General features: G+C 34.5%; 1 pseudogene; it reads left to right on the top strand.

Moving 5' to 3' along the window:
- The first annotated feature begins 6,248 nt into the window (after positions 1 to 6,248).
- LOC107829949 (calcineurin B-like protein 10) lies at positions 6,249 to 14,653 on the top strand (annotated as a pseudogene).
- The last annotated feature ends 1,515 nt before the right edge of the window (positions 14,654 to 16,168 follow it).

Raw genomic sequence — 16,168 nt, 5'->3', positions numbered from 1 at the left:
ATATCTTTAGAATTGTAATCCTTAACGTAATTTTAGAAGTAAAAACAAAACCTTATTTGTGGAAGTGCAACCAAGATACTTCACGTGCTTTATCCAAATATATACGAGTTATCCCATCTAAGCTCACTATGGATTCAATCCCGACTCCTTGTTGGGTATTATTATTGCAATCAACCATTTCACAATCTCGAATACAGGTGTGACTTGGACGACATCACGAGGCTAGGTTATATGATACTGATTTGGTAAAGGATGCCTTGGATAAGATAAAGTTGATTCATGAGAGGCTTTGCACAGCACGGTCCAGGCAAAAGAGTTACATGGATCAGAAAGCACGTGATTTATCATTTATGGTGGGCGAGAAGGTACTTTTGAAGGTCTTACCGATGAAGGGTATCATGAGGTTTGGAAGAAGAGGAAAGTTGAGTCCGAGGTTCATCGGTCCATTTGAAGTTTTAGAGCAAGTTGGTGAGGTTGCACACAGGCTTCCTTTGCCTCCTAGCCTATCAGGAGTTCATCTGGTATTCCACATTTCTATGCTTCAGATGTACCATGATGACAGGTCCCATGTGTTGGATTACAACACAATTCAGTTGGATGAGAGCTTGGGTTACGAGGAGGAGCCAATTTCCATTGTTGAAAGGCAGGTTCACACGTTGACGTCTAAGGATATTTTAGATGTGAAGGTTCAGTGGAGGGGTCAGACATTCGAGGAGGTGACTTGGGAGGCCTAGGAGGACATGCGAAGCAGATATCTACACTTATTCGGCACTTCAGGTGTGATTCTAAACTCGTTCGAGGAAGAACGTTTATTTAAGAGATGGAGAATGTAATGATCCGACCCAACGTTTTGCTTTCAAAATCCCCGTTACCCTATTCAAGACTTCTCGTATGTGTTTTTCCTGTTTTATGACTTGCGGGGTCGATTGGTCTGGTGTTGTAAGGGTCCAGGTTGAATTCGGAACACCTAGTTCCATAATAGTGGCCTAAGGTGGCCAAGTTTGACTTGAGCCAATACTTTGAGTAAACGATATCTGGATTGGAATTTAAAGGTTCCAATAGGTTTGTATGGTGATTTTGGACTAGACCATATGTTCGGATCGAGTTTCGGGTAGACCGGGAGCATTTTAGCGCGTATTGTTGGAAGTTGGCATTTTAATGGTTTTAGAGTTTTCTAAATTTGACTTGAAGTAGACTTTGGTAATATCAGATCCCGTTTGGTATTCTGAGCCTAGGAATAGGTTCGTATTATCATATCAGACTTGTGTATAAAATGCAAGGTCATTCTGAGTTATTTAGGCATGTTCGGCGTAGTTCATTAATATTGAATTGAGGTGCGATTCATGGTTTAGATATTATTTTGTGGGATTTGAGGCCTTGAGTAGGTCCGTGTTATATTTTAGGATTGGTTGGTGTGATTGGACGGGGTCCCGGGGGGCTCGGGTGTGTTTCGGGGTGGTTTTAGACCATTTTCTTCATATTTGGAGTTGCTGGTTTTCTGGTGTGCTGTGTTCATCGAGATCGCGGAAGGGCTATCGTGATCGCAGAGTGTGTTTTGGAGGCAGGTGATGGTTGCTCTTTATGTTAGCAGTTGGGAGTCATGTTTGCGGAGCTTTGGGGGTAGTGGCTCTCACATTCGCGACCAGGGAGTAGCGTTCGCGTAGAGGAAGGTCGGCTAGGGGATGGCATACCTTTGGCCATCGCGTTCGCGAGTGTTCTACTACGTTCATGTAGGTAAGCATCGCATTCATTACTGGGCACTCGTATTCACGTAGAGGAGACAGCAGCTGGGCATGAGATGTAGATCTCGCGATCACGAAGGGTAACACCTGGGTAGAATACAAGTTTTAATACGGGACTTAGGTTCATTTCACCCATTTTTCTCTTAGCTTGAGCGATTTGGGAGCTCTTTGAAGGGAGATTTTCGTCAAGCATCATAAAGTAAGTGATTTCCACTTATTATGAGTTAAATACATGGATTAGGTATAGATTTTAACATGGAAATTAGTAGAATTTTAGGATTTTGTTGAAAAATCTAAAATTTAGTAAAAATAGAATTTGACCACGAAATTGATTATGGAATTGGGTATAAGTTATATATTTGAGTTCGTAATACCATGAGTAACATTTATCTTCAAATATTTCTGTAATTCGGGCATGTGGGCCCGGGGTTGACTTTTTGTTAACTTTCCGAATGGGGTTGGGAATTGACTCTAATAATTAAATTATGAGTTTTTTAGCATACATTGATTGGTTTGTATGTCCCTTGGCTAGTTTCGAGTTGCTCGATATCAATTTGAAGTGACTAACCGCATTAGCGTCTTGGAAGGCAGGAAACGGGCCCTCCTCCAAGAACAGGAAGACATAATTATGGGTATTGTCATCCGTGGTCGCCAGGGAGACTAGAATATAAGAGAGGTGTGGGAGCCAATTAGTGGTCTTGGAAGCAAGGTAAGTCTCTTGCCTAATCTTATAAGAGAGAATTATCCTCGTAGGTATTCTATTTGCTATGTGCTACGTATTATGGGTGCTATGTACGTATAAGGTGACGAGCGTCCGTGCGTAAGCTATATTTATGTTTATGTTCGGGTAGACTTAGACCTACATCATGCCTTAACCGTACTACTTGAATTGAACTTGCTTGGTGATTACTTGAAATTAAACTGAGACTTAGACTAGAATTTATGTTTTGATTGAGCCTCTTTACCTTGAGTTTTGGCGGGATATTTAATTGTCGGTAACTATTATGCTTTTTCTTATATTCCTATCCTCGCGTTGTGTTTATGTGATCGGTAGTTCTGTGTCTCCTTGACCCACATATATTTTCGCGGGGGAGAAAGTTTATCTATTCATCTATGGATCGGGTCATACGATCTCAACGGTATAAATTATTATTATAGATCGGGTCATACGACCTTGGCAGAATTCATGCGTAATATTCGATGGGAGTCAGAGTACACATGAGTTTTTCCTGACTTGATATTTGACATTGTCTTGATTGTCTTTATTCGTTCGAGATAGCATATGATATTTTATGATTTCATAACTATCTTTATGTTGAAAATCATGTTATTTATATTTATCTATTTTGTTGCTACTTGTTGGGCTTCATAACTGTCTACTTTTATATACTTGTTATTGGACCGATAGTAAGTATCGATGTCAATCCCTCGTCACTACTTCTTCGAGGTTAGACTAGATACTTATTGAGTATGCGTTGATTTATGTACTCATATTATACTTCTGCACTAATTGTGTAGGTAATGAGGCAGGTACTTTAGGTGGTCACTCGGGCGCGTACACACACTACCAGAGACTTAGTGGTGAGCTTCTTTCCATGCTTTGATCCGCAGCACATGGAGTCTCTTTTCCCCTATATTTAAATTGTTCTATCTATTTTCATTCTAGACAGTAGTTATAGTGCTTTTGTATATTCTACTAGATGCTCATGCACTTGTCACACTATATTTTGGGAATTTCTAGTAGATGTTCATGGTTGTACCTAATATTATCACCATTTCGCTTTATGTTTTATTCATACTTTGTGACTTAGTAAGAATGAAAGTATGTTTCCATGGTTTTTAAATTTAATTCCACTTACTTAATGAAATTTTCATGTTAAAAGTTTTAAGAATGGATAACTATGTCAGTGGTTCATTGTTGGCTTGACTAACGGCAGTGTTGGGCGCCATCACAACTTATGGTGAGAATTGGGTCGTAACATCCTCGGGACCAACAACAACTCTTTTACTCCTTGCCGCGATGGTAAATATACCGACGCAAAAGAGCTTGGGAGAATATAAGTGAAGAAGGTATTGAAAAGTAAAATGAGCAAAAATTAAATTTGACAAGTAGCATAAACACGCCACTTCACTCCAAACTATCGGGCATATTTGGCCAAGGCATACATTGAAGTATCGGCAAAATTCAATGATCAGCAGGTATATTGCTGGCTCAAATCTAAGGGTAAAAGAATAAGTGTAAACGAAAGAATAACTTTCATGGTAGGTGGTTATTCGATCGTTTTCCCCAGGAGTCACAATGGGTAGATCAGATCTCCATTGACATTCTCTGTGAATAAGAGGAACACGACCAGGTTTGATAAGAGATGTACAAAAGATTAACATATTCATTACGACCTTCTCTCTTGTTCACGTCATTGTTCCGTACAACAGAATTAGCAAAAAAAAACTCTTGAGGAACAATCTTAGAAACTAGAGAATCTGCCAAAGGTTCACATATGCCTTTGTCTTTGTCTTTAGAAGAAGATCTAGGAGTAGTAATTGCCTTAGTTCTAGAAGAAAAAGTTGATTTTAAAGAACATCCCCGGGTAGAAGAGGAAGTATTTATGTTTGATATAGAGCCAAGGCTACAAAGAATTCCACTACCTCTTCTATTCCTAATCGGAGCCATCATAGAGGGAAGATCATCTAGCATGAAGAGGAGAAGCAGTAGAGGTTGAAGATTTGGAAGCCATTGAAAACAAGAAAGAGAGGTTGAAAGCAAGAGTGAAGAATTATAGAAAAGGTTTGAGGAAGACGACGAAGGCGAAAGAAAGAAGAAGGAGAATTTTGAGAATGTAAAGTTTTATATTTATAAGGAAAAGATACGCCATCATAGACCGTCATTATGAAACTGTCATCTCAAATTGACAGAGATGTCTGTGCTTGAAAAGCCGCTGCAAACTTCTGAACCAACAAGACACGTGTCTCAAGTATTAAATGAAAGGAGTGCATGTCTCTTCACTTTTGCATCACGTCATAATGCTTCCAAATATAGAATGTCATTTTGTTCAATGACTGAAAAAAGGAAATACTATTACATAAACTATGCATTAGTGGAAAATAAACATGCCACCTGGATTTATATCATGACGACAGGTGTCATGGAAATTATTACGACAAAGAAGAATGACGTGTTCAGAGGGTATAAACAACACCCTCGGGGTTGCTTGCGTATGCACCATGCATGTTAGCTTCGAGATTAAACATAAAAGAATAGTCATGGGCTAATGATTAAAGTCATTAACAGCTACGAATATAAAAAGGAACAATCAATCCCTGATTACACGCAATTTGCTATTATTATCCCAACCGTTAATTAATACAATAAATGATAGTAACATGCAGGCGCTAAACAAGGCAAACAGCTACGAGTAATAGTACCATTTAAACCCCTCTTCCATAACTTATATCCCCATCGGAAATTTCACTAAGTCATATTGTCAATCATAGAATTCTCGTATTATTCTTTGTTATCAGAAGATTATCTCTTTCCTTCTGGAAAAAGGCTGCAATAATCAATAATATTTTATTTCCTTTATTCTCTCAATTTATTTCTTTATTATTATTATTCCTTTTTCGCATCAATATATTTGAAAACGTGAAGTAAATCGGTTGTTAGAAACCTGAATTATTTTATTTAATTGCTTTGACTTTAAAAATTATTTTTGGGGGTTAAATAATGAAGCTCGAATAAATGCACTAGTATCACTAGCATCATAATAAATTCCTATGACAATTCTCATGTCATAGGGGTATGACATGGTTCTTTACCTAAAATTAATTAAAGAATATCATAATATACTACAACAAATGTATACGACTTTACACATTTAAAGTGTCAAAATATGACATGCATTTAACATTTTAAGTTCACACACTTTAGTGTACTAAGAGGATGGTAAACGCCACTTAACTTATTTGTCGTGGAATTGGCCAATCATTGTTGATAGAAGATTCTTAAGCATCAATAATTGACTATTTAATGTAGTTAATCACTATCTTCCGTTCATTTTAATTAATTTTTTGATTATTTTATATATATTAATAAATCCATCTTTTATAATTAATTAATAATAAAAATGATCATATTAATTTTAATTTGTTCACTGAAAATATAACAAATACTCTTAGGCTCTTTATTCCAATGGTAATTTAAAAAAAAAGAAGTTAATTTCTACTTTGAAAAAAAAGAAGTTAACTCTTTCTTAATATTTGAAAAAATTAAATATTATGGACCACAAAAAAAAGGTCAAAAAATCAATTAAAGTAGACCGGAGTGAATTATGATTAATAAGACAAGGAATTTTAAGTTTTCTAAAGTTTAAAAGTGCTTATTTGTAATTTTAAAGTTTTCTAAAGTTTAAAAGTGCTTATTTGTAATTTTAAATTTGAACAGTATTTCAAGTTAAATAAGGCTTTTGTTTACAAATTTATATCCAAATACTCAAAAGTTTCAACATCAACTTTAAATACTCATTTTGTTTTTTCCAATTTCATTCAAGTATTGTTCAAACTTCAAACCTGTAATTGCAAATGCTCGTATGGTGACCGGTAAGAAAAGATGGAAAGTACTTGGTAAGCATTCCGAACACCCCTCTGTTTTTCTCTTTACATAAAAATAGCTGAAGGTTCAGCTCATCTGGTGGAGCAACTTCTGCAGGAATATTGCAATACATAATAATGGACTCTCTAGTAATCCACGAAATTTTCACTGATTCTGGTATTAATCTACTGTGTCTTCAATATTTTTTATACAATTTTGGTGGGTATGCAGAGTTCGAGCTCGTTGACATTTTCGGAGAAAATCTGTGCAGCATTTTCCCCCATAATTGCAATTATTGAAGCTTTAATCTATGCTTCATCTGGTTGCTTCGGATGTCAGCAGCACTTGCACCGTCCCAAGAGGTTGCGGTATGATTACAGGGACTTCGCTCGACTTGCTAACGGATCTCGATGTAAATTTATTCACATTTACTTATCTCCAACTTTATTATTTCTGTTAAATTCTGTGGCCAATTCATTTAAAAAAGAATTAAATTGTTAGAACATGGACAATTTTTTTTTTTTTTTGTAGGGTTAACTGACGATTTTGTTTAATTTACTGTCATACTGCTTTCTAGGAGTCTTTTAGCTTACTAGGTTTTTATGACACTAGAAAATAGGGCAAAATACAAAATTGGCAGGTTGACGGAAACTAATTGCATTCACTAGCCAAAAAGTGTATAAAAATATGTACTCCATATGTTTTGTATAACACACACACACACACATATATATATACATTTCTCTAGAAAATATCGAGAACTTCTAAGACATCTCATATCATGCTAAATTAGGTGGCTAAAGGGCTATGCAACTATTTATGGGTGATGTAGTTACATAATTCGATACTGTTTTGGAAAGTGAAAGTTTGAAATTTTATGAATTTTGATTTCCAGTTACAGTAAATGAAGTGGAAGCATTGTATGAAATGTTTAAGAAGTTGAGTAGTTCAATCATTGATGATGATTTAATACATAAGGTAAGCAGTATTTTTCGGTTGTGCTCTTATAATCAGTAGTTGACAGCTTATAATTGATATTATTCAACCTCTATTTTGTTGCTGGGCAAACCTTTCGATTTCGACGAGTAGGTCTACCAGGAGGAACTTTTAGAATTAGAGAAGTTGTCAATTAGGGGTTTGAGTTTGTTGTCTAGGGGCATATCAAAAGCAGAAAAGGGAAGAAGAAGAGAAATACGTGCTGTGCCATTTATGTTTCTGAAGTACTTTCAACCACATCTTTCTCAACCTTTAACTTCATTTTCCATGTATAGTCTCTTACCCTTTTAGTTTCACATTAGCTGGACCAAAGATAATAGTGACACCATTTGCTCTCCAATTTATTTTTTACAATGGTAGTGTCCGGGCTATTTGTGCTCCAACTTTCCTCTCTTTGTTTTGTTTTTCATTTTATGTGTAAGTTGGGGACATCAATCTTCAGATTTGTACTATAATTGGGAATTTCTATCCCCTTTATCAGATGAAAATATAGATATTGCAAATTGTAAAATCTTGGAGTGCCTTTTTTTTTTTCTCTTCGATTTTAGCTGTTCTGCGTGAAGTAATTCGAAGATGTGATTATAACAATTTTTTCTTTAAATGGTAGGAAGAGCTTCAGCTGGCATTATTCCAAACTCCACATGGGGAGACCTTTTCTTGGACAGGGTAAGTGCTCTAACATTTTATATTTCTTACTTCATCTCATATTATGTCTTGAAAAGTATACTGATTACTGATTAGCAAACATTGAAGTAGAAAACAAAGAAATAGTCATCTATGTCTCTGTTAGCTAATAACAATGATCGCATATAACATAACTGGTTTTTCGATGGAGTTAAATTTCCTATATGCCATTGCATTTGTACTTTATGCTTCAGCAGGAAAAAGCACCTTAAGTCATATAAAAATGTTGCAGAATGAGAAAAATGGCTTCTCATGATCCTTCTGTTTTCCCTTGTATGGAACTAGAACCAGTTCCTAAATCTGTATCTAAATAGGTACTCTTATCAACCTAGTAATTTCATTTGTTTTTCTCCAAGTTCATCACACTGCAAATACTTAAAGGAAAGTTAATCAATTTATATCTTGTTGTTTTTCTTAGTGGTTCTTTTATTTGTTGCATCTTATGATGCAATGCTAAAAACACTCTTCTTGTTATGGTTGAAGAATAAATTGAACAAAGTTTAAAATGAGGAAAGAAGTTGTCAAAAGAATCTGGCTAGTGTCAACTTTGCCATATGCTATTTACCAGAAAATAAGAGCATATTCCATTGTCTAGAATCCTCTTCAGTTTATCTAATGATAAAATTCCTTTTTTTCTACTTTCTGCAGATTTTTTATCTTTTCGATGAAAAGAAAAATGGAGTGATTGAGTTTGAGGAATTAATCCATGCACTTGATGTCTTCCATCCATATGCTCCAATTGAAGACAAAATAGACTGTAAGGGGGTCAAAGGCATTCTTTGGATTCAGAAATTTCAGGTCAATTGATGTGTGTACCTCGCTACTCAAGTGTTTCTTTTGCAGATGCTTTTAAACTGTATGATCTACGACAAACCGGTTTCATAGAGCGAGAAGAAGTGAGTAAAATCTTATAACTCCAAAGACAGAATGCTACCATATGCCTTCTTAACAACCTTACTCTTATATTTCTACTCTATCAGTAAGGGAAAATACTTAAGTTGTCTCCCTAAACTTGTCCCGAAAAGTGAGTTTCCATCTAAACCTTTACGGGTGTCGTTTTTCCATACTATACTTGTTCATATTGAATTTAATTCCCACTTAAATGATGATGTGGTACATCAAGTGAAGTTACTCTATTCAAAGCGCGTAAAATGACAAAAAGCCTTAAAACAAGCTTAATTGTCCAATTTGTCAGACTTTCTTGGCTCCCTCCTCTCTCTTTTTGGTAACTTTTTAGTACTCTTCTTCTTTTACTTTGCTTCTTCTCCAAATTTCTCCTGTCACTCTCTCCATCATTTCTTCTTCTATCACCAAGTGACCCTCTTTAATGTCTTTTCTATAAAATCAAAAGCTAATCGACTCTATAAAAAATATTTTCTTAATTCATACTGCTACTGAATATTAACCATAACAGGGAGAAAAAAGGAATAAAAATGAGCGTTGTTCTGTTGGGTCCTTTTGCTGGGTCTGTCTATGGTGGAAGTTGTGTTTTGTTGGTGGAAAGGAATTTTGGGGCCTGCTATGGTGGTCCAACAATTTAATTAACTATACTTCAATTCAAACTCAAATAACAACACTATTTGATCATTTTATAGGTTTTTCTTCTTGGCTTGCTGGGAAAAATGGAGATGGCAGCAACCGCGACTATATGTGTCGTAGGGTAGGGGGAGAGAACAATTTGTTTAAAAGGGGGGGGGAGGGGCAGAGGCGGACCTACCTTGGAGGTAGGGGGGTCACCGGAACCCGTTAGCCTCGGCAAAAATACTGAAAAAATATATTATGCACATTTGTATATACACTGGGGACCCCTCAAATAATTTATTTGGCCCCCTTAAGTAATAAAAGCCTGACAGAAGCGCTGGTTTTGTAGCCTGCTCAAGTGCTTCAGTTAGTTGATGGATCCAGGTTCAAAACTTCACTCCTTCCCTTTATCTTTTTAATTCAACGATTGTTACTTAGTATACTAATCTACTATTTTTTTTATTTTATCTTTTCTGATTTCTTTAATGCGTGTACCAATACTCAACCTAAATTTTTAACCTTTTTAAAAATCCCTCGCTCACCCCTTCTTCACTCCTTCCCTTTATCTTTTTTAATTCAACGATTGTTTACTTAGTACTAATCTACTACTTTTTTATTTTATCTTTTCTGATTTCTTTAATGCTTGTACCAATACTCAACCTAAATTTTTAACCTTTTTAAAAACCCCTCGCTCACCCCTTCTGCTTAAAAACAAATATTCTTTTTCAATTAATTGTTTTAACCTTTTTCTGCATTTGCTGAACTCTGACTATGCGAATCAGCGACGGTGACTCAGTTTGAGACTCTTCTTCAGCTGAAACATACCCTTAATAAGTTTTTTTTTCTTTTGAAGATATTAACTTAGCAAAATAATCTGCTATCGAACTTTTGCTTTCTGCAAAGAGCGGAGTTAAAAGAGAACGCCAAATTAATGTCGTAGCTAGTAGGCATTTGAAAATTGAGTGCTAATGTTAATTTGAAATATTCTTTCAGTGAAGTGTTTGTCTTCAAACAAAATTGTGTTTGGAAATTAGTATAAAAGCAGAACTTCGAATTAGGATATCTTTTATAGGACTAGGGTGAAATTTTAAACTTGTTTAATTTAATTAATACTTGTTCCCATAGTAGTTAGGTTAAGTAGTAAGCCTTAAAATCTTATTATAACTTGAACATTGGAACTGTTTTTATTAACAAAGTAGTAAGCATTAAAATCTTATTATAACTTGAACATTGGAACTGTTTTTATTAATAAAGTGTGTAGTATAATAATATTCATTTCTTACAAATGGATTTTGGTCATGGGATAACTTTGTTGTCCACTTGGTAACAATATGGTATTTACGTATATAAGTAATGATATTTAATAAAATTAAAGTTTGTATTTTGCTGATAATTTATCATAATTATATGTATTTATACTATGTATTGACTCCCATTAATTTTCTGATATGTTTACTTTTATATATTTGGAAACCCCTTAACGAAAATTATAGATCCGCCATTGGCCAGTAATTTGGTACGCTTAATATAATAGTGCCCCCGTAATGCTCAAATCCCGGGTACGCCTCTGGGGAGGGGGACATTAAAAAGGAAAAATACTCTGACATAGTTTTGGCGTGGCAGAGCGTGTAAAACACTACTCTCCACAAGATTGGTTATATATATTTGAGGAGGAATTAAATTCAGTATGAACAAGTATAGGATGGAAAAACGACACCCGTAAAGGTTGAGATGAAAGCTCACTTTTCTTTACAAGTTCAGGGAGCAACTTATGTATTTTCCCCTATCACTAACTGATAACTAACACACTTTGTATGTTAACTTAACTTTTTACTTATTTTTTGTCAATAATGTGATAATAGTACATTGACTTAGGTGATGCAGAACCAAGATTTAGGAAGAAGTTCTCCCGAGATACAGTTAGGACTTGGAGACGGATGTGAATATGTCCCAGAAACTATTTTTTTGAACTTCTTTTTATCACAATTATCCCAGAGACTATTCTGTGCGCTTAGTTATTGGAAAGAAGTAGGGGTGGCAAAACTAACCCAAACTCATTTGACCCGTCCAACCCGGCCAAGTTTTAATGGGTTTGGGCTAGAAGGATTTTGAAAATGGGTTGTTTTGGGCTAGCCCAAGTTAACCCATCAAAAATCATCAGCCCAAATGGACTCATGATGATGCCCAACATTGACTCATGGAAACTCTCAATCTTAGAGCTCTACCTTGACCCATGTTCTGAAAAATATTTTTTAATTTTTTCTATATCATGAAAAGAAAGTACTCTTTTTGTTGAAACAAAAAAAAATACTTTTTTTACAACATGAAAACAAAGTACTCATTTTATGAAAAAGAAAATACGTTTTTTACATCATGAAAAGAAAGTGCTTATTTTATTGAAATGAAAGAAAATACTTTTTCTATATCATAAAAAGAAAATTTTCATTTTGTTGGAATGAAAAAGAAAATACTCTATCTACAACATTAAAAGAAAATACTTTTCTACAGAAGGAAAAGAAAGTACTCATTTTATGAAAAAGAAAATGTCTTTTCTACATCATGAAAAGAAAATACTCTTTTTAATGAAACAAAAGAAATACTTTTTCTATAACATAAAAAGAAAGTACTTATTTTGTGAAAAAGAAAATACTTTTTCTACCTCATAAAAAGAAAGTACTTATTTTATTGTATCAATTTGGGCGGGTTGTGTTACAACCCATTGTTTAGCCCATCTTGACCCAGTCCATCTTAACCCAAGTGAACTTTCGGCAGGATTGGGCAATGACCCATTTAATGAGTCCGTCCATCTTGATCAGCCCAAATACAGTCCAAACATCCCATTTGCCACCCCTAGAAAGAAGGAAGCAAAGAGGGAAAGAAGCGGAAGTTGCTTGGACTCTTCATTTTCGATGCCGCACCCATGTCAACACGACGTGAGTATGGGTGTGGATGTGGGATCCGTACCGGATCGGGTCAACCGATTTTGGGTATTTTGACCAAAATCGTCAGAAAAAGTTAGGATCGATATAATGATTTTTGAAATCAAAACAAAAGTTAGGGTAAAATTAAAGAAAATGGAATATCTTGTATATAGAAATTTCTATGTTAGTCTTTTTCCGTTTATCTCCTTCTCCGATTCTCCTCTTGATCAATATAATTTTTCCTTCTTAAAATACCTTGTAAGTTTTTCACGTAATGTCTCATAATTTAGATATATTTGTATAACTCTATTTTTAGATTTTTCAATTATTTTTAGCCGAATCCCCGCATCCGTATCCATACTTGGATCCGTACCCCCGAATCTTAAATTTTAAATTATGAAGGATCTGACCTCTAAATCCGCACCCGTATCGGACACCCGCACCCGAGTCCCAGCAACTTAGGCGGAGAGAGCCCCAACAAAGGATAAGAAAAAATCATCTCCCGTAATTCATCAAACTCAACTAATTTAATTTTTTTTTAGAGCTGATACATGTAAAGGATGAGACTTCAAATGGAGAATTATATAACAACAAATAAGAAGTCATGAAGACAACTTCTCGATTGCATGACATATACTCTAGTTTATTTTAAAAGTTTGTTTGGACCTGTTAAACTCCCTTTTGATGTGATCAAATCCCTATTTGGTACGGTGATAACTTGTTGAATCCTTGCGTTTCGGTAACATCTGCTTCTTTACTGAACACATTAATTTTTTTGCAATAAGTCCTTAGCCTTCAGGTTTATGGTGATTGAACAGACTGGGCATTTTATCTTCCTTAGGCCTGATTACGCAGAATTATTCATTTTTTTACTCATTCAATTTGACCAATATAGCTCAGCCTATCCTTGTAATCTCTTTGATCTGTTCTGTTTACGAAAATTGTATCTGCATTGTTATTCCTTATATCGAAGAACTTACTGGAACAACTTCTTATCTAGCTTAAGCAAATGCTGATTGCAATTTTGAAGGAATCTGGTATTAAGCTGTCGGAAGAACCACTGGAGGAAATTATTGATAGAATATGAGTTTGTCCAACTGAAGGTCATTTTGTTAAAGCCATGTCTGCATATTATAACTTTTGTGTCCCCATTCTTTTGACAGACATTTGTTGATGCTGATGCCGATAGGGATGGTAAGATCAATAAAAAAGACTGGAAAGACTTCGCAATTAGACACCCATCACTGCTGAAGAACATGACACTTCCTTATTTGAAGTATGCCACTTGTATTTTCCTTCTCTTTTATTTACTTTGCTAATTCTACCAACTGCAGGCTCCCACATATTAGTTCTGAATACTGAATATAGTCTTCCTTTTCAGCTTTCCCTTCTTTATTCTTTCCATTTTTCTCCGCCTCAACCTTGGTTTGTTGATTAAGGAAGAACGTGAGGGGGAAGGAAGTGAAAATTAAAGGATCGGTAATGAAGGATAAACTAAAAACCACAAAAAGAAAAATCTTCTCTATTTGGTTTTGGGACAGAAGAAATAAAGGTTAAAAGGAAAATAGTTTTCCTACCAAGCTTTGCATCTTCTTGATCAGTGAAAACCTTCACATAGAATTGATTTATTGTGTGTGATCCATCATCTTACAGGGACGTCACTGCTGCATTCCCAAGTTTTGTTTTCAATACACAGGTTGAGGACTAGGGTTAGGGTAGCCACTAATGCTTGCATTAGGTTAGGTTGTCTACATCACACCCCTTGGAGTACGGCCCTTCCCGGGACCCTGCGTGAACGGGAGACACTTTGTGCATAGGGCTGCCCTTTACACAAGTTGAGGACTACGATAAAAGCCATTTCTTCTTGAAGTTTTTCTGTACTTAAAAGTTCCATTCTTCAGGTAAATGCTTTCAATATTTGCTGAGAACCACAGCAGCCTCCTTCAGTTCTTGTGATAAGAGTTTAATAAGTTGTAGGCATTTCTTCATTTTTCAACAACAATCTGAACCCTCTTTTGGTATTATGGTCTTTAGAAAGATTGATATTGGGAAACCTCAATATCTGCCCAAAGATAGTAATAGTGTCTAGTAAAATTAGCCTTGTAGATATGTGTTTTATGTTCCAATTTTAGGCTTCTTTAGTTTTACTGTGTAATGCTCACTTTTCTTTTCTATTTTATTGACATGCATAGATATTTCTTGCACTTCAAACATGCTCTTTGTTTTTTGTCTTCAAACTTACGACGCATATGATACAAGGAGAATACAAGTAAAGAACATAGCAGACTATTACCTATAGTTGGAAGAAAAGAATAGAATATAGGTTAGGAATTAAAATTATCAAGTTCAAATTTTGGATCTGCCACTGCAAGTAGTATAGTGTGCTAATAAGTTTTAAATTCATATATAAGAAAGATTTAGAGGGAAGGTTATTTATATAATATCAAAATCACCTGAGTCAAAATATCTCCAAAACATAGAAAGAGAATACAATATTGCTTTAATCCTATTTCTCGAGATAAATTTTAAATAAACACTCAATTTCACCTAAAAAAAATTAGTAGTTAAATATGTTATTCAAAGTTTAGGTATATGTAATTCAATTCATGTACATTTATTACATTTGGTAGGAGAAATGCAACCATATTTTTCGTACAAGGAGAACTTTTGCGTAGTTATTAGGATTTCTCAACATCTTCCATCATAAATGGGTGTAATAAAAAGCACACAAAACGTAGGTGAACATTAGATAAACAATGGGTAATTAATATGAGATTTTCGGGAGTTGGAGTCAAGAAGTATCCCAAGTCTCTAAGTGTGTGTGACTAGAAGTATTTATGTTATGAAAAATAATTTTTTTATGTAACCATTGTAATCTAACATATTTAGTAGGTTATTTATCATTTACTTTAGTAGAGTTACCTATAATTAAATTTTAAATGGTTGATCGTGTAAATAATTTTTCGGCATCAATGTGTAGATAATAGGATCCAGGTCCCCTATGCACAAATGCATTTTGTATTTGTAATTTATTTTATGTTAACAACTAATGCTTATCAAATAAAATTAAACGATACTATTGTATTATTTTTGAATCACTCAGTTCAATTTTATCAGTCTAGACTTCACACAACACGTGTATTTCACACCGCTAAAAGTGTATAATTCGCTTTAAAAGTTTTTCAAATAAATTAACTTTGATAAAACCAAAAGGGGAAAGCAGAGAGAAAATAGAATGAACGCTAAGGAAAAGAAGTGAAAAGAGAAAGAATAAGGCAAAGCAACCGAAGCCAAGCTAGCCAAGAGATTCCCAACTTTTTGGTAACTTGTGAAGGTGTAAGTATCAATTTCCTTTATGGTTACATTAAATAACTCTTTCACCATCCTCTTATGCTAAAAACTTATTTCTGTTATTTGCTTATACTAAATCAATAAATATATGATAATATTTATTTAGTATGGTAATCATTAAATTACAGTTAATATTATATATTTTTATCTTAATTTATCACTTAATCATGATAAGTTAATATATATATATATATATATATATATATATATATATATATATATATATATATATATATACTGTGCGAAACAACCTAAGCTTCTAAAACCCCTTTCTACATTACATCCTCCTTTTGTATCAACCAAGTTATTATTCAATTAGTTTTGTCTTTATTTTATGTAACTTATTTTCCTTTTTAACCTTTTATAAA

This window comes from Nicotiana tabacum, chromosome 15 (genome assembly GCF_000715075.1).
Source record: "Nicotiana tabacum cultivar K326 chromosome 15, ASM71507v2, whole genome shotgun sequence".
Classification (NCBI taxonomy): domain Eukaryota; kingdom Viridiplantae; phylum Streptophyta; class Magnoliopsida; order Solanales; family Solanaceae; genus Nicotiana; species Nicotiana tabacum.
The sequence above is the reverse complement of the archived record's forward strand: the minus strand, read 5'-3'. Positions and strand labels throughout refer to the sequence as shown.